Source organism: Alligator sinensis, unplaced genomic scaffold, assembly GCF_000455745.1.
Source record: "Alligator sinensis unplaced genomic scaffold, ASM45574v1 scaffold323_2, whole genome shotgun sequence".
In the NCBI taxonomy this organism is placed as follows: domain Eukaryota; kingdom Metazoa; phylum Chordata; order Crocodylia; family Alligatoridae; genus Alligator; species Alligator sinensis.
The window spans coordinates 899,347-923,113 of NW_005842392.1; the positions used below are offsets into that span (position 1 = coordinate 899,347).

At 45.9% G+C, this 23,767-nt stretch overlaps 1 protein-coding gene across 8 annotated transcripts in view; it reads right to left on the reverse strand.

The window, feature by feature from the left end:
• EHMT1 (euchromatic histone lysine methyltransferase 1) overlaps positions 1-23,767 on the reverse strand; it is a 152,566-nt gene that overhangs the window by 128,096 nt on the left and 703 nt on the right. For 2 of the 8 annotated variants that reach the window (XM_025211200.1, XM_025211192.1), the window contains exon 1: positions 23,328-23,511. The exons of the other annotated variants lie outside the window; for them this stretch is intronic. The gene's annotated coding sequence lies outside the window, so the exon portion shown is untranslated. Of the gene's footprint in view, positions 1-23,327; positions 23,512-23,767 lie in introns of those variants that run through there. 8 annotated transcript variants of the gene reach the window in all.

The following is a 23,767-nucleotide window of genomic DNA, read 5'->3' on the forward strand; positions in this document are numbered from 1 at the left end:
GTTATACCTTGCAGTCTCAGTTTTAAGTGACTTGCATATTTGTGGGAAGAATGTCCAGATGCACAAAAGCAGATGATGATTGCATCACGCTCCACAAACACCCCTGAGAGTTGGATCATCCTATGTGAAACCGTTACAACCAGTCGCTGCAAAGCTGAACTTACTAAATCTTCATCACTATTACATGCAATGCTTTTGGTTCTGTGTTTTGGCATGGCCTGGGATAACAGGAAACTGTGGGGATGCATGCCAAAATCTGCAAGGATTTCTCTTCTTCCTTTTACCCACAGAACTTTTGCAGTGGCATCTATCCAGCCTGACCCTGCCCTTTCACTTTAACACACCATAGCACAGGAGCACTCAGAAAAAAAGCCAAAACATTCACTTACAGTATTGAGCTGCTGCCACCTTTTACAGCAAACCCACAAAATGCCAAACCAGATGACAGATTCCCACAAACCACACTACACAACAGTAGCAAGCTCCTTGGTTATGCGACCAATCCACAGAATATCTGCTGCTTTTCTGATGTAAAACTCTCTACTTTTTTCCAATAAAAGGTCAAGTGAATGACAACTCAAGGCTGTGACAGTTATCTCCAAACTATCTGGATAAGGGCTTTCACTGGATGTGGAACTGGAAAAAGTGATTCACAAAGATGTTAATCCTCTTACCAAGTGCTGGCTCCAATTGGTCAGCTGCAAGGCCTCAGTCATATTGGGTTGTCTGCCACAGAAATTTGGGTCCCACTCACAGCTGGGTTTTAACACCAAAGTACTTGTTATAGCCCTTCTTCAGCTCAAAAGCCCAGGAGGTGGAATACCCGATATTTTCTTCTAATCTGACTGCACGGCACTTCCCTAAGGGTGTTCTTGCCCCTACAGTATTTTGCTTTCTTTCTTTTAGATCAACCACTTCCAACACCATTGAGAGCCAATCCTCTCTCTGTCTGACCAGGCAATCCCAAAATTGATCTCTAAACAAAGGAAGTGGTGAATAAAAGGGAAAAAGCTCCTGGCTGAGCACTGCAGTGGGCTTGCAGAGAATGTACGGAGACGACATCAGGAACTTTAAATAGGGAACAGTCATTCCCTTCAGAGCAAGATAAAGTCACTGTGCACTACAGTAAAAATTATGTGTTGGAAGGTTTGGGTAGGACTCGTGAACCCAACTCCCCACTGCCTTTAAATTTGGGCAGTCATTTAAAGCGCAAAGAAGATGCAAAACATTTCCATGGGCACATGCAAAGTGAACAACTCAGACGTGGCAATGATTTACATCCACTCTGCCCAGACCTAACACCTTTACTTTTCCATGGAAAGGGCCCATCCATCAGTCATGATGGATTTGCTGGTGGTGATGACAATCCTGATACAGCTGATAAAGACAGGAAGCACATCATCTAGGACAGAGCTGTCCAACTGGCAGCCTGCAGGCTTCTAGTTAGTTTACAGTCCCCAGGCCTGTAAACCTGGCCACAGCTCCCCTCATTACTCTGGCTGCCATACCAGGAAAGCCCATGGGGTGGGATGCCAGCACAGCACAGCAAAGGAGCCTGCACCCAGGGAGCTAAAGGTAGAGCAGAGGCACCTGCACCCATGTGCACAGTACAGCAGCAGTGGGGGAAAAAGGGGAGCACATGTCCACTGCAACAGGGAAGAGCCAGGGAGCCCACGGCCTACACTGGTGTGGCCCCCACAACATGCAGCCCCTGTTGGTGCAGTCCACGTGGCGTACAATGCCAAAATGCTAAGAACTTTAACAGCTCTAACCTAGGAGATATGAAATCGTGGCAGCATAGTGTGCCAGTGCACCTTTGGTGCCTGCCACTTTAAGGGCTTGAGCAGGTAGCAAGGCAGCCTGCAGGTGACTGCAGTGGCAATCAGGGAGGGTCACATGGCCATCAGAAGACTGCCTGACTGGAGCAGGGCTATGCAACTGCAGGATAAGAACAGGCCCTGAGCAGTAGAGCAGCAGTTGCTGCAGGGATGCTGCTGAGTTAACATTGCCCAGCTGGAGCTCCTCTGCTCCCAGGTGCATCTGGAGGAACTATGGGGATAGAGGAGGTTCCTAGGGACCCAGCAGGGTCCCAAGCCCCTGAAGATAAGGTTTTTGGCCCCAAGGACAAGCTAAGCCAGCCTAGGAAGGGGCTTATAGCGAGGCAAGTCCCCGATTAGAACCGGCAGGGACTCAGATGAGCCCCGTTGAGTGAAAAGCTACCTTATATAAGACCTCTGAGGCACCAGGCTAGTCAATCAAAGGATGCCAGGGAATCCTGGCTGGTCAAAGCAAGGGGGCCATGGCTGAAAGGCTGAAGGGCAAGTAAGACCACCATGAGGGGTAGGCCACAGCTACAGAGAGCTATCTGGCACCCTGACTCGCCTGGAGGCAGACCCAGAGCCTAAAGGGGCTGCAGGTCCCTTTCATGGTGGGGACATCACTGCCAAAGGAAAGACAGGCTTAGCAGGATGGCAAGCTGTGACAAAGGAGGCTGACACAGCCTCTGGATAGGAGGTACCTGCTAAGGCAGGGTTTTTCAACCTTTTTTAAGCGAGTACCCTTTCTGGTGGGTACCTCTCCTGATGGGTACCCCCTTCCAGACATGGAGTGGGGGGGGGGTCCCCCAGTGGCCAAACATGAACCGGTGGCACCACAGCAGTGGCTCAGCAGTGCGTAGGTGCTTTCCAAGTACCCCCGCTTCTCCGTGCTGCCGCTGTGTATGCCCTGGGACCTTCCCAAGTACCCCCAGAGGAGGTATGCCTACCCCCGGTTGACAACCCTGAGTTAAGGGGTCAGAGAGAGATGGGCCACAGGAGGAGTGCTATTATAAGAGGGAGGCTGCGATAGAGTGTCGGAGTGAGCAGCTCAGGGAGAACACCCAGGAGCCCATAGGGGCAAAGAAAGACCAGGGCAAGTAGGCCTGCTTTGGTCCTGGGGAATGACCTACAACTACACCCGGCTGGGGTTGGGGTTGGGGCTGCTTGTGGCAGGGCAGCTTCCAGGAAATGCCACACCTGTGCCTCCCTAATGAAGGGCAAGTATGGGGCACCAGAAAGCTTCAGCCCCCACTGCCTTCTAGGTACCCCTTGGAGAGGAAAGGCTAGAGGAGCACACTCCAACAGAAAAGCACAGGGGCCCAGGCCCATTGAGTGGGGCCAGAGGCAAGGTCCAGATATGTCGACAGACACCTGAGGCCTACAGGGTATAAGGCCATGCAGCCCCAGTGAGGGGGTGAAGTTGTGACCCCAGAGAGGGGTAGACTGTAAGGGGTTAGAAGCCTGTAGAGAGGCACAGAGACCAGAACATGAGTTGAGGGCCCCAGTGGCCAAGGTAAGTCTCCGGATGCCTGAGGCCAAGTTTGGACCAGAGGCCAAGTGCAGCCCAGCAATGGGGCCGGGAGAGTTCGGAGCACTTTGGATGTTATCTGCAAGGCATGGGACACAGTAAAGGAAAGGTCAGAGCCATGTATAATGCCGTTGGCATCAGGACAGAAAATGGGTAGCCTCCCACCTTACAAACAACTACTGATTTTATTACAACAAAGGCGTGGTAGACAAGGCAGGTGGCCAGGCCAATACTGTGACTGGCCCCGGGGACAGCCCCCTGTCATACACAGCTCTGCATCACAAGGGAATTTCTTGCCATTGCTCTGGACTGTTCTGTCCTACATGTTGCACCCTTCTGGGACCCATTTGGATGTGCTAGACCTGGAGAGACTATCATGGCTTGTAACACATAGGGCTGGTAGCATACATGTGCAGATTACTTCCTGGATTTTGTGGGGGTCATCTTTGCAGAGGGCAATTTTGTCAAAGTATCTCTTACAGAAATGCTGTAGCCAGGCCTAAACCAGGGATGGGCAATTATTTTGACTGGAGGGCCACTTAATGAGTCTTGGTGACCTGTCAAGGGCCACATCCATCTCTGTCTCTTTTCTTCTTTCTCTCTCTCTCTCTCCAGAACCTGACTGGAGCTGTAGTTTGCCAGGAACCCCAACACTCAGCTGTGGACCTGAGGGCCAGATCAAATCTTCTGGTAGACCAAATGCAACTTGCAGGCCATATTTTGTCCACCCTTGGCCTAGCTCCACTCAGTGCTTTAGGCAGGGTAGCCAATACTAATATCTCCACAGGTACAACCATATCATGGCCATCTGCCAGGGTTCTTCTTTTAACGGGGTGATCCAATTGCTTGGCACGAATAGGGGCATTTTGTAGAATATTAATCATGCAGGCTGACTCAGGAGTTATGCATTGCTGATACAATCCCTTCCAGTAAGATTAGTCAAGGTGCATTTATGTCTCAACTGGAAAAGTTAGTTATTGGACTGCTTAAGGAGGGGCTGTAATAACAGATCTGTACTATTTGATTACATTTTAAGGTTATGGCCTATGGCTAAAATCAGTCCGTGGTGGCCGAGGTCACTGTGGCATGTTGTCTGTAATAACTGTTTCAGCTCTAGAGAAATTTGGAAGAGCCGAGATGATCCATGGACTTCATAACACACGTGGATTTCCACTCCTCCCCCCCCTACCCTATAATAACAAATGTCCTCACTTTGTTTTCTGACTCTAAAGAGAAACAGCCATAGATTAAGTTGATGGTGCTTCTGAGTGAAAAAGGATTGAAAAACTATATTTTAGAGCAGCATTTTCCTTTGACTTGTGTGAAGTAAGAGGAATGCAAAATAGGTCTCTGGATTACCCCAGTGTAAAAGGAGGGGGAAAAAAGGACAGCACCCTTAAGCATTAGACACATGGTTTATCAGAGCTTGGAGAAAGGAAATTCTCTCACCTAGGCTTGTCAAATGGACTGGTGGCTCACCAAGTGTAGCACTGGGAAGGAAAGTGCTGAAGCTCTGTTCTGAGTTATCCATATCTCACACTAATAACATTACTGAGCAATTAGAGAGTTCTGTCCGTTTTCAAAGCCCTATGTGCATGGTACTAAACCATTACAGACAACGCCAACAGCGAAACAGGCAGACCTTATTACTTTGTCCTACAGTTAATAAAAAGGAACAAAGAGATTAAATAAATTACCTATGGTCTCAGAAACTGACTGACCACTTAACACTGGAAGTGGAAAATGAAAGACCACTTCCTATGGTCTTTAACAGCTGCATCTCCCAATGAACTCCATGGGGATTGGGACCTAAATACTAACTGCAGGATTTGGCGCAAACTTTAAAGACTCTAGAGATCTTCAAAAGGAGACTGGATGCTAGGGCTGTGCAAAGCTTTGGTTGCTGATTCAATTCAGAGGAGATTCGGCCCGATTCAGCAGTCAAATCTGAATCGAATCAGGAGACCAATAAAAAAGGTCCAAATCAATTTGAAGTCTCCAAATAGATTCGGAGAACTTTAGAGAGCTTCGGGTAGTCCCCGCTCACCACCACAGGGAGCTGCACCCAGACTCTGTGCCAGTAAGTAGGGTGTGGAGGGGGACGGGACCCCTGCCAGGCCCCATCCCCTGCCTGCTCCCTCAGCCCCCCCAGGTGCCCCCCAACCCCTGCCCGCTCTCCCAGCCCTGTCAATATATGCCCCACCCGGCCCCAGAGTCTCAGCGCTTTAAAAAAAAAAAAAAAAAAAAAAGCTCTTCAGTCACCAGCTCCTGCAATGGCCATCGGGGCTTCTGGGAACTTGTGGCAGAGCCACACCCCATGCAGTGCAGGGCAGTGGGGTGCAGTAGGGTGCAGCAGGGATCACCCTTTGGCCTGGCAGGAGCCGGTAAGTGCAGGGATTTTTTTTTTTAAGAGCAGGGACACTGGGGGAGGGTGGGCCTGTTTGATTCAGAGATTTGGCCAATTGGCAGCGGCTAAATCTCCAAATCAGATTTGGCTGAATCGATTCGGGACAGTGATTCGAATCACCGAATCAAACCACTGTCCCCTAAATCGGCCAAATCCGAATCCAAAGTGAATACTAGCCTCTTCACACAGGCCTACTGGATGCACACCTTGCTGGGGTTATTTGACCCCAGCAATCTTTCCTGCCCAGAGCAGGGGGCTGGACCCGATGATCTCACGAGGTCCCTTCCAGGTGAATCTGTGTATCTTCTTACCTGGGGCTTAATCCAAAAGCTATCATTGCTTTCAACAGGCTTGGGATCAAGACCCTCAAAAGAATCCACTAATGATAGCAGTAACTGCCCTAGTATCTTTCCTCGTTCATTTAGGTAATGCTGTAAACATGCAAGACGCTGTACAACGGAAAATCAGGGGCAAACAAAGTGCAGGCTAAGTGCTCCTTAAAGCTTACAGTCCAAAGACACCTCCAATGGAGCTCAAGCTTCCTCCATGTTCTGGGAGCTTCCCTCTTTTACTCAACGATAGTACACCCTTCACACAGCATGTAAGGTGAAAAGGCAATGAAATGGGCTCCACCTTCTACATGCTTTTCAAAAAACATTCATCACTATTTCATTGGCAAAAGGAGAAATAAAAAAAAGACCCTGGGCAGGCAGACTGAACTAAAAAGGAAGTCCAATCAGAGTTCAACCTCATTAGATCAGCAGTAGTTTTTACACAGTCTGGTGGGTGGCAAATTGGTTTAGTGGTTGCACCCAGACAGTGGTAGTAGATGGGTCAGTATCGACCTGGAAGGCTGTGGGTTGTGGGGTCCCACACGGTTCGGTCCTTGGACCTGTACTCTTCAATATCTTTTCAGTGACTTGGATGTGGGTGTGAAGTGTACTCTGTCCAAGTCTGCGGATGATACTAAATTGTGGGGTGAAGTGCACACTCCAGAGGGTAGAGAACAATTGCAGGCAGACCTGGACAGGTTAAAAAAGTAGGCAGTACACAACAGGATGCAGTACAACAAGGACAAGTGCAGTGCTGCACCTAGGGTGCAAAAATATCCAGCATACCTACTGGCTAGGGAATGACCCTCTCAGCAGCACAGAAGCGGAAAGGGATCTTGGAGTCATAGTGGACTCCAAGATGATCATGAGTCATCAGTGTGACAAAATGATCAGCAAAGCTAACCGCACTTTATCGTGCATCAGCAGATGCATGACAAATAGATCCAAGGAGGTGATACTTCCCCTCTTTGCGGCATTGGCCAGACCGCAGTTGGAGTACTGCATCCAGTTTTGGGCACTGTATTTCAAGAAGGATGTGGATAGCCTCGAGAGGGTCCAGAGGAGGGCCACTCATATGGTTTGGGGCTTACAAGACAAGTCCTATGAGGAGAGACTGAGGGACCTGGACCTCTTCAACCTCTGCAAGAGAAGGCTGAGAGGTGATCTTGTGGCTGCCTACAAATTCATTAGGGGGATGCAGCAAGGGATCGGAGATGCTCTGTTCACCAGGACGCCTCTTGGGGTAACAACAATGGTCACAAACTGACAGAGAGCAGATTTAGGCTAGATATCAGGAAAAACTTCTTCACGGTAACGGTGGCCAAAATTTGGAATGGGCTTCCAAGGGAGCTCTTTCCTGCCCAGGCAAGGGGTCAGACTCGATGATTTGTTGAGGTCCCTTCTGACCCTAGCATCTATGAATCTCTGAACCTATGAAATGTACCTATTTCAGTGAGGGGGTGGGGCGATTTTATAACAAAAACTTGTATTGGGACAGCCATCTAGCATGGACACAGTTAAGCAAACATATATATGCTTAATGTCAAAATGGCTTATTCCTGTGTATCTAAAGAAAAAAGTTCATCAATTGTAACCCCAGCAGGGGCTATGCAGGTATATTTCTATTAGTTTCTAAACCAATTCAGTTAAATCATAACAAACAACTGTGTGTGAACAAGCCTTCACTTTTAACCTGGTCATAATCCCAGTGCTCGTAAATTTTGAAGTCTGAGCCATGGTGATCATCTACTGTGAACATCTAATCATGGTCTCCAGGGTGCAAACCCAACACTGTGCAGTTGCAAGCCGCCAGGTTGTAGCTGGAAGCATCCCAGAAAGGTCTACATGCGAGGGCGGAAGGGGTGCAAGCTGACCGACAGGGCTGTGCCAGTAGCAGCCTTTTAGTGTCAGTGCAGTCCTGCCATGAAAACTGCTGGTTGATACCATGGGAAGTGGTCCTGTGCCTGCGTAATTCATGAGAAATGGTCCTGTGCCTGCAGAGCTGCAACCAAACTAGAAGCGCTTTCCCAGTGCACTGTACCACACCAGCAAGGTGCTCACTGTGCAGGCACAGACTCCACTACATGGCTAGCTGGGACTTGATCTCATAGCCCCAGGTTTAAGAATCCAGTGCCTCACACTGGCATTACAGTGTTTTGCCAGCAGCTCCTGCTCTGTTTGCAGAGCGACGTGTGCATTCACACGCAGGGCTCTTCCACGGTGGCAGAGCCCTCCTTTCTGCCAGCAAAGTGAATCCCCCTCTGCCAAGTTCAGCAAGGCTATTGCTGCTCAGCTGCCAGCCAAAGAAGGTCTCTTCAGACACTGCAATGCCTTCAGTCAGCTATCGAGGGACCTTCTTTGGCTGGTGACTCCCCAGGATACACTCTGTGCTCCAGCAGCACAGCTGCCAAGTTCAGCCACACAGAGCTGCTGGAGGCAGACGGATGTGTATGCCTTCCAGCAGCTTGTAGTGGCTGCTGTCTGCTACCAGAAGTAGCTTAGCGTAGACATAGCCGTAGCCAATAGGCTGCTGGAGCTTGGAGCTTTCTCCAGTGCTAATCCAATGAATGCTAAAGCACATTACTCACTGTAACTCCGATGACTAAACGCTTGCAAGGTTCAGACCCTAGCTCTCTAGCAATATTTTGGCATGCGAGTTATCCCTTCCCCCCACCCAGTTCTGATTTACAGCGTAGCTTGGTAACAGCTAAGCCAGTTTTATTTCCATTTTTAGCTGTGCTGTCATTAGAAGTCTTTGGCCACTGACAGGCCACATGGCTCAATCATGACGGAGGTACCACGCTGTGCTGATAGCACAGAAGATGGTTTAAAATAAAATGAATTTGGGTTCCCCATTTGAGAAAAACCTGCAGTTTTCACAGAGGGGACACACAAAATCTGCTGCAGAAGGTGTAGGCTATAACTGGTTCTTCAATATGTTACCAACCCACCTTTGGCACCCAGTGAAGAATAGCTTTCTGATTTCAAAGACAGACAATCCTTCCAGCTGCAAAATTAACACCACAATGCAGCTGTGAGCATACAGTACAGTGAAACAACACACGGAATAAGATCTGGGTGAATAAATTAGTTTTGTGATTAGGCTCTGGACAACACCATCCTGAAGTCCACTGGGAGAAAAATATACTTTGACTCCAAATATAATTGTACAGCAGAACTGGGGAAATGATTTACCTCTTAAAATCTGTGTACAGAATGAACACAGGGCTCCCAAAGGTAGCTTGCTTCTGACATTCCTTGGACTGCTATGCTAGAAGCCAATCTGGCTGAAAACCCAAGGACATAACTAATGAATAGATATCAGAGTAACATTAGGATAAGAGGCCCTTTACTTGAGTGATTTAACAAGAGGCATTTACAGTTAAAGGGAATGTATTACTTCACGAAAGGTGGAAACCACCCAGGTGTTCTTGGCCGCAGTAAAGCCTACACATAGGTGACATGAGAATAAGGTTTACATAAATCTTATGTTATATTGGACTCATAATGGTACTCTCCTCATTACTTCACACACACTGAACATGAGGTTATGTAAAGTATAGGTTTGCCATAAATTGAATAAAAGGAAGTACTATGAATTCAGGCCAAAAATATTAAGCCTTTTTTTCCAAGGCTTAGATCAATTAGTAGCACGTCAGCGTTCTTCCAATAGTTTGGTCTTCCGATACAATTGTTATGCTCTTTGAAAGTCACATTTGAAACCTTGACGGTAAGGAAATAACTAATTTAATATTTTTCATTCAAAGTATCATTTTTCAATGCATTGTTTTACAAGCTAATGTAATGAATAATGACAAAATTACAAAGCTAATTCTATGCAAAGAAAGTTTTACTGTTAACGAGAAACATAAAAACAGGCAGTGGGGGCTATGATTGTGGGAAACTGATTAATTACGTATAAATGAAGAAACAAGGAAGAATCGTTAGCCTTAAAGTTCTTTCTTCCTTCAGAGTATTATTAGACAGGGATGTTCATTATCCCCCTGAAAATGAGGGAGATTAAAGTAAATATTTTCAAGAAGGCTCTGATTTTAGGTAGCTCAGATCTTCAGTACTTAAGTTCTGACCCCAAGAACCTATCCTGCACAATACTCAGCATCTGTACCTCCCACTGACCTAGATGCAAGGCAGGGCCACTGATTGCTGTTGGAAAGTCAGGTCTGAGATGCGTCTAATTCAGCAGATAAAATCTGCATCACAAAAAAACCAAAACAAAACAAAATAAAAAATAAGTAACCACATGCTAAAATTCTAGCCTAAATGACTTATCATCAATTACCTAGAAAGGATGATAAGTATGTCACCCTCATGATGCTTCACAGGATCGCCAAGCAATTGATATATATTAATGAATTCTGTCTCACATTCCAAGCAGTGAGTTAGCAGCATTATCACCATTTTCCAGATAGCAAAGTGGGGCAGAGATAACAATTAAATCATTTGCCCAAACTCTGTGACAGATCAGGGAACAGAATTCCACTCTGCACCTGGTGACCATTCCCATGCCTTACCCATGAGGTTATATCTACAGAGATCATGACTCCATCCTCTGTGCATACCTCTGCTTCACATTAATAAAGAAGAGTTCAAGTGGCTTGGTACAAGTCAAAGAGAAGATGCCTGTCAGTGCTCACAGAACTAGAAAAATCACAAGTAGGCCCTGCACACCTGAAAACATATAAACAAATCTAACAATATCCACTGGGTACAGCAGTTACTCAGGAAGATGGCACATCCCTCCCTGATCTACAAATATGCTTGCCACTGTCTGGGCACTGCAGTTCAGACATGCCATCCTTCTGACAGTCAAGAGTGTGTGTATTTACAGATTCACAGAAGTTTAGGGCTGGAAGGGATCTCATGAGATCCGATCCAGTCCCCCAGCTCTGGGCAGGAAACATTGCCGGGGTCAAATAACCCCATAAAGGTGTGCAGCCAGTCTCCTTTTGAAGATCTTCAGGGTAGGTGCCTGCACCAGCCCTGCTGGGTGTCTATTCTGGAGTCTGGTCACATGAACTGTGAAGTTTTCCCTTATATCCAGTCTGAAACCTTCTTCTAGGTGTTTATGACTGTTGCTCCTGGTTTCCCTTGGAGCACTTTGGTGAATAGTTGCTTGCCTAGCCCCTGATGCTCTCCTCTGATATATTGGTAAGCTGCCACCAAATCCCCCCACCACTGAAGTCTTCTAGGCTGAGCTGTCCCATGTCTGGCAGCCTTTCCTCGTACGGCTTGCTCTTCAGGCCTCTAATCATACAAGTGGCTTTTCTCTGCGACAGAGTAAAGCCATTCAATGATGAAGCAAGGCCACTTAGCAGAATTTTGATAATGTTGGATTTAACAAGTCTATTAAGTCATTTTGGACACAGCTGTAGGCAAATTCTAAAGCTCATAATCAGGTTCATCCAACAGATCTCTCAGAAATGTATGAGACCTCTGCAATAGAACTTGAAAAGAGAAAAAGGCCAAACGCTGCTGTAAGCTGTTACATGCTGCATCACAAGAACGCAAAGGGGTCAATCTCACTTCCAATGAAGTCTATGCCAAACCTCCTACTGACTACAGAGCTGAGGGATCAGACATCAAGAACGTGCCACCTGTGCTGGCAAACCCAGGCAGGGTAACCCTCTGCAAGCTCTCCCTGCACATAACTCCAGGTAACTCGCCCCGACAGGCCTGCACAGAGAGAATCTGCAGCTCCTTGTTCTTCTTACATGTCTGCACCCAGCACCACTGGTCAAGCCTGAAGCTGGATATCTACTCATAGAAATAAGGAAAATCTGTTTTTTTTCCTTGATATGTAGGCCAGAAGTTATTTGAGGAAGTGAGCAGAGCCATCTTTACAGTGCTATAGAAATAAGAGGTCAATTAATAATATATTAGGGAGAAAAGTTTCATAAATAGAAGGTGGGGGTGGAAGAGAAGGGAAATTATGTAACTCCTTCGTTGGGCTCCCTGCTTTACAAGCAAGGACAGTACAAGCACTGTCATCCTAGTGCATGGTAAGACACCTGACTCCTCAGAGAAATAACATGGAAACCAAAGGATTGCATATCACAATTTAGGCTTCCCTATAGAAGAAAACATCATTGCACTAGAAGTAATTGGGGGAGGCGGGGTTCAGCGGTTTTAGGCTTCCTGGGACCAGGGGAGCATCTGTCAATTTTTCCAAACATTTAAAGGACCCATGGGTGCTTGGCATATCATGATGTCTCATGATGCTGCCTGTGCCCCTGGCTCTTAGATCACCCCTGCCATTTTGCCACTGGAAATTTGTCAGCTAGGGGCTGCCAACGTTGTTACATCACTGGACTGGTGCATACTTGGCTGCTCTTGCCAGTGTTGAATCCCCATTTTAAAGCACTGTTTTGGCAAAAGACACAGTGCACTATGGGTAGAAGCCCAGCATTTAGAGCTGCCAACGCTGTTTCACCGCTGGAGTGTGTCCACAATGGCATTTTGCCAGTTGCTCTACATTCACTGGGAGTTTGTATCATCAGAGGAGGAGTCTTTATTCAGCAACCAGAAGGGGAGGTTCTTCTGGTCTGCCTTTCTTTTACTCTAGAGGCAAATAACAATGACGATAAAAGGCTTGGAAAATAAGTAGCACCAGGAAAGGCTGAAGTTACAAGGTACAGTACATCTAGTCTGGAAAAAAGAAGATTAAGGCAGGGGGGCATGACAGCAGATTTCAACTGTCTGAAAGACTGCCATAAGGAAAAGAGAGAATAGTTATTTGGCTTTGCCACAAAGCACAGGACACGAGGAAATGGGCTTAAACTGAAACAAAGCAATTTAAATCAAATCTCAAAAAACCCTTCCTAACTATAAGAAGCGTAGCTCCCGAGGGAATCTGTGGAACCTCCTTCATTGGAGCTTTTCAAGAACAGGCTATCGAGGCAGCTGTCTGGGATGGTTTAGGAATAGTATAGCCTGTATTTGTGCAAGGAGGTGAACTAAACAATCCTCCTCTGATTCTATGGGTTGACAAACACATGCAAACATATGGTGATAAAACAGCTTTTTTGACAGAAATCTGTAGTGAAGATGAGACCTTGGTTAAGGTAAAGCAAACCTGTGTTGCCAGCATTGGCCATTTTCAAGAGGCCTGGACCAAGTTTCAGAAGCATGGCTAAAGCAAAAGGCCTCAAAGCCTGCTTCCAAGTGACTGCAGAGTGAACCTTTTTCGCAAACATTACAACTAGCCTGGTCAGCAAAGTAAAGAAAGCAATCAATACATGCAGCTAAACCAGTAAGGAGATCAAATTAAACAGAGCAAAAGGCCTAGAAGGAGACAATACACAGGAGGGCCACCAGAATCTATTTAATCTATTTGATTAAAATAGATCATCCAAATATACCATATCATAACTTTAAAATGTTAGCAGTAGTAATTGAGGTAAGCAAACGTATTAGATGTAATTTTGCTATAGTGCGTATGTGTGTCAGTGATAACCATAAGCCGAGGTGAAGACAGGACAGTGACAAGTAGCGTTCCAAGATGGTAAAGGAAAGAGATAAGACATTCTGCCTTCCAGAATTTTAATTTTCATGAGGACATAAATCCCACTGAATTAACACCTCTGAGCAGGGGGTTGGACTAGATGACCTCCTGAGGTCCCTTCCAACCCTAATTTTCTATGATTCCATCTCCAGAGGCCAGCAAAAAATTGGTTCAGCCTGGTTCCCAAAGTATCAGTTCAACAAAGACATTTAAATAAACCAACCAGAGAATGTTTGTTAGAATAAGTCTTGTAGAAGAGAGGTAAAAATGGGAAAACCCAGCAAATCCAAGAAAACCTGCTGCCAGTCTGTGCACCAGCCTCTTTCCCATTCCTGAGTCCCATCAGAAGGCATAGATAAGAAACTACTAATTAATTGCCCTGTTGTGGGTAGCCAGATGGTCACCGGCATAAGTGTTTGTTCTTCTGTCCTGGATTGTAAGCCATAAAAGGGCAGACTGCTAACCTATGTCTTCTGTCTTTTACCAGTACCTAACCCATCAGGTCACCTGTAAGTCAGGTAACAACTGTAAGCATGCAACCTTTTTCTTTACAACCAGATTGTACTGGTGATAATACAGGACCATAAAGTCATATATTTACACTGCAAACTCTTTGGAATAGGAACCATCTTTATGTTTTAGGTAGTCACTTAGCACAGCAGGTCCTAATCACTGACTGGGGTCTCTGGAAACAACCAACCACAGCACTACTACTACTACCAATATGTAAACCTACTAGTGTGCATTAGTAAACAGCACCTTGATCCTCTGATGACTGGTAAACTTCTGGTCTAATACTTCAGGGTGTATGAGAAAAGTAAAAGGTATCTGTAAACAGCTTTCCTATATTGTTGGTGTAGTAATGGAGACTTTGGAAAGGAATCAGTTCAACGTGTGCTAAAAAGAGCCGTGAAAGCACTCTGCTACCTGCATCATGCTACAACAGAAAGGAGCTCAGACCTGTCAGGTAACTGGCACCAAGAGTACTCTGTGCAGAAGGGAGTGCCATACAAATCCTGGACGAACTAATTCCAACAGTTTGAGGCAGAAAGCACCACTTTTGTACTGCACCAAGAGAAAGCAGATCTGTTGGGGCTGCAGCTGTGATTCAATTCAACTCATAAGTGACAAGGAGCTCTATTGCCAGGGACTGAAGAAAAAACAGAAAAAAAATAAATCCCCTTTCCCCACTACTTCAAATGCTGCAACCTGGACACTGTGTTAACCTCTCCACACACTCTTCACAGCCAAAGCAGAAATGTTTCAGCTAATATACTTAATGCAAGATTGCTTGCAGTGCTGCTGCCTCCTGTTTTAGTTGAAGAAGGAATACAAAGAAATAGAAAACTTGCCCATTCCTCTCTCCTTCCCTACGAGTACACAAACCTCTAGGACACAGGCTTTGCCAGCAAAGGGAAAAGGCTCTAAGGGAGCGCCTTGGTGATACACTGGCAGCATGTTACTATGTCAATGATAATATTCATCTTCATGTGAAGGGACAGAAGGAAAAGCAAAATATTGAACCTAATTTCATACAGATGAAGTCCATTTTTAAATAAGTGTTATTTGTTAACCCTCAGTATTTTGGAGGGAAGTTGAAATATTTGAAGTAAAATTTGAAGTGAAGTCTCCAAATCCTATAAGATACCTTATGAACAACCTGTTTGGACAGTTTTTACTTTTAAAGTGTCTTGTCAGCACCAAACTGAAAGAGAGCAACTTGACTGCATTAAAATGTGTTTCACCTGGTCCTGAGGCCACTAAGCAAGTTTAACATGCAAGTCAGTCATGTTCCTTTAACACTTAAGACATAGTCTGTGTGAATTAGCCTGAGTTTTATTAGCATGCAATTAAAACCTCCTCGCACCATAGTCACCAATTCAGCAGCCTGTCCTGGTGCTCTCTACAAAGCCATTTAGATGTGGATTCAATCTATCAATTATTAACAACGGTCTTCAATTGATACATTATTTATAATTAGCTTTATGTTCTAGTAATCTCAACATCTTTATATAAGAAATAAGAGGACAAGAGAGGTACACAGCAGTCAGGCCTTCAACAATTTAGTCTCCTAGACACTACATACTACTTTAACACCTTTTAAAGACCATTCACACTGGCCGCCTTTGGTGGGTGGAGTATGCAATCTGTTATCTATCCTTTGTACATAAAAGACCCATCAACTTCCTATCCCCAGTTTCCTTTAAGCCTCTCTGATAATCTTAAGGGAGTTGAGCATCCAGCTCCCATCCAGGGTTCATAACAAAGTTAGCATGGGTTCACACCGAGCGTTGCCACAACGGCCCTCCCACTAGCACAAAACCCTCTCAGTCCAACGGTGCTTTCAACCCAGGCTTTCTGGTGAAATTCAGACAGTGACTACAGTCCAGGCTGTGCTTATACTTAGGCTAGTAACTCATCCGCTGTTTGGTAAGGATGGAGGCTAGGTCTACTTGAGCTCTGATGTCCCTCCAATGCCTTCCCATGATCCCACTTTTTCCCCCCACGTGCCCAGAAGGACAATTTATGGAGGACCCAGTAACTTGGGTCTGGGTGTTCACACCCACACTAGGGTAACCCTGGGGCTGATAACTCTACACTGAAGACACACCCTTTAAATCAAAGGGAGTTTGGCACCTCAACCCATTAGGTCATCTGAAAAATCCCAGTTTTGTTTACACATCTTTAGTACTGCCACTGACACGCTTTCAGAAACTTTATCTAGACTGAGATTCAACCTGTTAGCTAAAATGTTGTAATGAATGTGTAGAAACTCTCCTGTAGAAAGGACAATTTCTACAGTGCCAACCCCAAGTATCCTTAATTTCTATGATTCTGTTCCAAAAACCAGGAATCAGTCCCCGTCTGTCCCTGTCCCCCACAACACTCGGCAAATCAGATCATTTTAAAAATAATTAGAGTTTTAAAGGTGTGGTTTTATATGCTTCTGAGGATCATGTTTTCAAGCTCTCTCTCAAACTAGGAAAGCTAGAAATTTACTTTGAAATAAAAGAAGCTGGCAGCTTAGCTTCTTGTGTGACTCCACAAACTCAGGCTTAAAGAAAAAAAATACCAAATACTACAAGAGCTAATCACACCATTAACTGCATTATAACACATTAGCAGAGTAAGGTGAAGCCTAGAGGGAGATTAGGGTTCCTTTCTGACATGTGTTAACGTGCAATTTGCCTTGCACACACCAGTTTTAATTGTGTTAGCTAGAACACAAATGCTACTGTGTTCACGAATATCCTTTATCCCAGCCAAAGCAGGCCCAAAGTACAGAGTATTTCTGAGTTCCCTTAAGTCACAATGAGCTGCTCCCTGAGATGCCCCCATTCCACTCCTGTGTTCCCTAAGCTTCTGGTCCAGCTGAAATTAGAGTAATTCTGGCTACCCACTCCTTTTCATTTTCCTCGCGCAGAAGTCTGGCTGTCCCCTTAATTTTGTTAATCACAGCCTAAACGCTGTTCCAAAGTTTGGCTGTCGAATGTGCCTGTAGATGCCTCTGTTCTGCCCCGAATGCTGTCCTGCTTGTTCTGGCCGTTCTATCCACCATCAACCCCAAATGCACGACCTCTCCATTGCCCTATCTGACCTGAGAAGCCATAATCCCTTTTTGCACCTTTGTTCCTACTTGCATTGTTTTACACTGGTCTACACGGATGGCATAAGCCACTTACCTTACTATAATCCTAGTCATCAAAGTCAATCTGAATTTAATTTAGGAGGAAGGAGAAAACCACTTTCTCAGCCTTTTTCCTCCCCTTTACTGCATGCTGCTTCTTTGAGACTATTACTATGCAGAGACCTAGATCTAAATATACGGGTTTTAACATCCTGGCCCACTGGTCTTCCCCTTCTATCCTAATTTGCCACCATTTGCCCCTGTGCTTGAGAAATACCCTTTGCAAAGGAGATAAAAAACTGAAAGGGGTGGGATTTATTATTTAACAGCTCATCTTCAGCCAGCCCAGTTCCTTAACCATGCAAATACCTGATGCCCCTGCCATACTTGCTCACCTCATGCAGTAGTTGCCATATAGTGTAACACACATTTTCTTGTGCTACAAACCACCCAGTGGAACTAAACCACATTCAAATTTAGACTTGAAGAAAACCACTTGGGGCAGAAGCAGACTGCAGGGTGGCAGGGTCCAGGAGTATTTGTAAGGGTACAAGCAGTCCTTTGAAGGAGTGTTTCTCACTTGATGAGAGGGCACAACAGTCCTTTTTAGGGCTTGTCTCTACTAGAAAGTATTAATTAAAGCAAAAAGCTCCTAGCATGGGCATGGTCATACTAGTATAAAAGTACCCATACTAGTAGTTTATTCTGGCCTTGTCTACACTTAAAGGGTTTGTGCCAGATTTAAACCAGCAAAACCCTCCGAAGGGTGATGTTGCTTATACTTGCAAAATAGTTCTTTTACTAACATAACTTCAGCTGGCTCCCATTCCCTGAATGGAGTAAGTATTCTTTTGCTGGTATAACCATGTTTTCAGTAGGGCTTTTGCTGACAGAGTGATGTCAGTTGTAAGGTGATTTTTTCACATTCCTAGCAGATTTGCTGGCATAGCTGAGTCTGTCAACCGTAGACCAAGCCTCCAGCTTGGGAAGCAGAATAAACTATAGCAGCATTTCACCTCCCTTCTAGTAAAATATGCCTGCACTAGGGCTTTTACCACTATACAGTAAAATAATAGTACACCCTAGACTAAAGTTATGCTGGTAAAACTTTTTAGTGTAGACCAAGCCCGAGGTGCTGTCCTGATGGCACAGAGATGCTTTTTTCTATCTTGGCTTGATTCACGGTAGGAGAAAAAATGGGGTTTTTATCACGTTGGTTAACACTTGGTAAAATCCTACTATCGACAAAAAAGCGTGGCATTCTAGCATATGTTAACAGGTCAAAATGAGCCTTGGAAAAGAGTTTAGGGTTTACTTAAACTTGCTAAAATGAAGATGACATGCTTCCCTGCACATAGTAAAAAAAATCTACCTTTCATCCCGGGAAGGAAAAGCACATGGCTGAAACACTAGAAGCCAGATTCCCTGGCCAAGTTTTATCCTAGAAGCGGGGCCAAATGAATTGAAAATCTTTTTTTAAATCTGTGTACATGAGCTCAAATAGGCGTATTGTTTATCTAATTTAAAGAACTAGCAAAACGGAAGAAAACACCCCCTTGGCCATCAAGCCATGGCCTTCAAGTGCATGAGGAAAAGAAAGAGGTGTTCATGTTTTAACGAACCCTGAAGCAACCTACTTATCCCAAGTTATGGCACTGGGAAAGCAAATTATCCCACTCCTCACTGATCCTGATAATACCAGCCAGCAAATGTAAGTGAAAGAGGAGGCAGAACAGTGCAGACTAAAAGAACAGCAGATCATGTCACCTGCAAAAATGAAAAGGGGGGGAACTGAAAATCAACTACAAATTGATACCTTGGGAGCATTTCTTATTAAGCCCAGAGCTCCTCCCATTATCACTATGGGCCTACCACAGCATCCTCCCTCCAGCCTGGACCCAGTGAACAGGAAGCTCACTGGGGCCAGTTACAGCTGGCTCCCTTAATCTGCTAGGGAGTTAACAATACAAGACAGGGGCCTGCCTACAGAGATCTCCCAGCACCAGCTGGCTAAGGAGATGAGAGCAGGAATCAAAGCCAGGGCTGTGTGAGCGCCATGAGCCAGATTTTCAGAACTGCTCAGCGTGTTGAGTGCTCTCTATTGAAAATCTGCCCATCGGGGCCACATTGGGAGCTGGCAGGTGCTGAGATCTTTGGAAGGTCTGGCCCCAACTCTGGGTAGTGCACCCTGGGAAATCTGGCCCTACAGAGCTGTCTTGTCTTCTGTTCACCTTACAGGGGAAAAGCTGCATCTGCAGGAACAGGATTTTACAGATCAGACAGATATGGGAGGGGGAAAATGACAAAAAAAATCCATTATCGTGTCAAAAAAGAAAAGCTGCTTTCTTCAAAGCTGTGCATCTTCTACGCTGTGTAGCTAAGCACTGGGGCCTGGAAGAAAGTGCTTGGAATCACCTTGTTTTTACGCGCATCAAAATCACTCATCTGAGATGGAAAAACTGCAGAACCTGTTGGTAACGGTACACCGTAAAAGGCAGGCCACCAGCTTGTCATCACCAGACCTGAAAGAAACATGTTTTGACGAGCAGACCAGTGCAGACTTGCATAGATGTTGGGAGGGATGTACCTACTCCAGAGTCACTGTGGTTATGATGCAATCCAGATCACAGAGACCCTTAAGGACACAGATAGGGCATGTCCAGATGAGCAAACATGCGGTATGTGGCCCTGTCTTCAAGGCCACAAACTACTGCACATGCAGGTGGAAGATGTGCTGCTAATCAGCAGGTATTTTTGACACTGGAAGATCCTGGTGTTAAAAAACACCCACGCCAGAAAAAAGCAGCACGGTGCATGCGGTGACAGTGTACACCACCCAAAACCAGAGCCTGGCCGGCCAGAGCCACACTCCAGCTGCTAGCCAGGCCCTGCATACCTGGAGCCCAGCAAAGTTCACAGGACCCCAGGTAATGCTGCTAGGGCCAGCCAAGTTGCTGGCTCCCAACCTGGGGCAGCCTGTTATGCACCAGTGCAGGGGCATTTCCCAGGAACAACTAGCAGTGGCACAAATATGTGCAGCTTCTATCTGTCCCTGGGGAACCCACGTTCCTGCTTGTGGGGACATGGCCATAATGTTTTGAGGGCCTGGCATACTGCAACAGAACTCACCCCAAACTACTGTTTTAAAAGGTGCCCAAACCCCAGGTTGGATTCTTTGATCCATGGTAATATAAATGAGGACCACCACCACCAAATTCAATGGAGCTACACTAATTTAATATTGGGTAAGTCGAGGAGAATCAAGCCCCCAAACTTTAACCTTTATCATCCTAGTCACTTGAACCAAATTGAACTCATGCAAGCACTTGTTACCAGTAAAAATTATCAATAGAAGCAGCTGAGAGTCCAGCTATTCACTCACAGGATAGCTGATCAACTGGAAACTCAACCGCTCACTGGGATGCACAGTCTACTCGCCGCATCACAAAACTGAATGACTTGACACAAGATAACAATCACTGGACAAGAAGCTTGTCTTTAGGATCCTCCCCTCCCTAGCAGGTGTGAGCTGCAGGACAGGTTAAAGGCATTTTTATCTGGAATTAACAGATCATCAATAGCTCAAGACAATGGACAGGCTCATAAAAGCTGGTGTAGACACTTCCCACAGCTGTACCAGGTACACATTTGTTCCCTCCCCCCCACCCCCAAGGGCAGAGGTAGAAACACCTTCTATCCAGCACACTGAGCTCTGGATAAAGGAAGGGATTGACTCTTCTGACCATACAACATCATTCCCTAATGCTACCCAGTTTCTCTGTCAATTCATCTAGTCATAGAGACTGATCAAAGGATGCCAGTCTCTGCTTCACTATTTCAGCTGCTGAATATTTACACCAGAACTGCATCAGTTTTCCATATTCTGCTGTGAACTAAAGCTGCTGCAACCCTACTGACTTCAGTGTGTTTTCCTGGGGTACAAATGAGAGTGAAATCTGGTCTGTTAATTTCTTGGAACTGAGATGGGGTAGAAAAGCAAGAAAGGGCTGATCTGAAAGTCACCAAATAATTCATGATTCTTCCCTCCCATCAAATTCCACTGCCAGCATCCTTAGACCAAAGTTTCTCAATATCTCTTCAGAAAATTACATATGGAACAGACCTCAGCCAGACCCTTGGGAGATTTCCCCTAAAAATAGCATGTGTGTGTGCATATTTGTAAGACTAACCTGTGTGCTGAGAGTTGCTGTGTTAAGAATAGACCTCTGCCTTGGCTGCAACCACGCAGCACCAACTCAACACAGAGCTGGCAGATAAAAGGATGGAATTGCCCATAGGTTAATTCTTATGTCACACGGCATGATTAATACCACATCCCCCTGACAGGCATTGCTATACAAGAGCAATGGTAGTAGGATCAGGCCCTGAACTGCCGTTATGACTGAATCCAATACACAGCATCCTCCCTTGAGCAGAACTCCCACGGAAATCAAAGAGACTTCTGCCTACATAAAGAAATTCAGGATGTACCTTCAAAGTGCTATACAAAGATCTGCTGACATTTCCATCTGTGTAGCTCATCTCACTTGTAGCTGAAATTTCTCTGCCACCGCATAACATTTTGCATGCAAAATTTTTGAATAGCAAGCTGGGAAAGGTGACAGCCTATCCTCCTGTGTACCTGAAATGCAAGGTGCAGCCAACCTGTTGGAGGATGTTGATCATTAACTGCGCTCGGTAGCTATGGAGTTATCAGTATGCAACCGTTACGCGCATTTTGTTCACACATATACAGTGGCGTTCTTGGTCTGTGAAGGGTCTCCGCTCAACCTGTTGCAATCTACTGTTTAATCTGCATGTGGACGTACAAAAAGGTAACACATTCTGAAATGACGTTCAGAAAGCTGTAGCCTTTCATTCAGATGGCAAGCAAGCAAAAAGGCATCTCAGCTCTATGAGATGTTTATATTCTTTAATGGGATACCTTGAGCTTCATTTTATAACCTTTGGGGACACCTGGAGTTATGCATCATATGACTAATTGCCATTATGGGATCAGGGAAGTTGGCAAACACCATTTTCTTCAGGGATTTTTGCTCTGGATTAAATAATCCTTCACCCTCCAGAAATAGCTTGTTTCAAACTACTATATCCATGTGAACCTTGAGCAGAAATAAAAGCTTAGTGGCTGGAAGCTGTACAGTCCAACTGCACTGACAGATCTCTGAAAAGTTGCAGTGTACTCCACCTCCCACAGAAAGCATGTCCCAACCTCCTTTCCCTGATCAGCTTCACCCTGGGGTGGTTGCTGCACCCATTTCTGCCAAGTAGGCAAAAGGAAAGTGAAAGGAACACCAATGGATGCACACACAACCAACAGAGACCAGCCTGCAAAGGCAAGCTTCCTGTTAACCTCTGAAGTCCCTTGGTCCCAAAAAGTTGTTCTCACTAAAGGAAAATTTGCCTTCTCTCCTCCTGCAGCCCATTGTTCCCATGTCTGAGCGCAAGGTTTTAACTTCTGGTGGTTTTTTGGGAGATACTTTTCCTCTGCGTCGTTTAGAAACGACCTGTTTAATGAAAATGAATTTCCTTTGTAACACCTCCAACTTGCTTACTGGACTGAGATGAAAGAGGAGGTTTGGTTTTATATTTAAGTGTATCCCTCCAAAATTTCTCCTCCCTTGCTTGCTCCTGCGGACGTATAGCTAAGGGCAAGCAAAACTTGGGGGTATCCGAACCCCAAGGGCCTGCAAGTAGGATGCCCGCCAAAGGTTTTGGAAACATCTGAAGCCCCAGGTACAGGTGGAGGATGTTTGCCGGTAGTAGGGCCATTGGACCCTTGGATATGGAATTAATTTTGCCTAATTTGGCTTCAGATACAAATTAAAAAAAAAAATTGGCCTTGGATACAAATTAAAAAAAAAAAAAATCCCTCCAAAATGTCAAGGTGCCTTGTAAGAAGGGTAAATGAGGCAGTAGCTAAGCATCACTGCCTGATTAACAAGTCTGATAAGGCACTCAGTGGTTACCTTGAGGAAGAAGGGAAACATGAGGCTGATTTTGGGGGGGAGGGGAAGGAGGCAGAAGAGGACTGGCACAAAACCCTCCCACCTACTCGTTGGCAATATTGACCTGCCAGTCCCAGGCGGCTGCTGGCGTTCGGGCTGTCCCTGACCGCGTGGGGAGCGGGGACGGTCAGCGGATATGACTGCTCCCCACCGCCATGCAGGTCTCCGCTCCCAGCAGCGAACGGGACACATCCATCCTTCTTCCACCTTGAGTGCGAGGCCCCGAACCCGGCAGGCGGGCGGGCATCCCCCACGATGCTCTGGCCCCATGCATGGAGCCCAGTGGAAACACAATCACCTCCAAACCAGCAGTCCCCAAATGGGCTCGCAACATCGGCAGATGGCAGCACGGGCACGGGGGTTGGGGAGGGGGCCTTGCTGAGGACGTGGCACCAGAATCAGGCCAAGAATGGGAAGTACTAGCCTAGACCTGGCTGCAAGCGAGAGGGGAAGAGGGGGCGAGAAAAAACCCTGGTCACATCCCAGCGCCCAGTCCGACACACA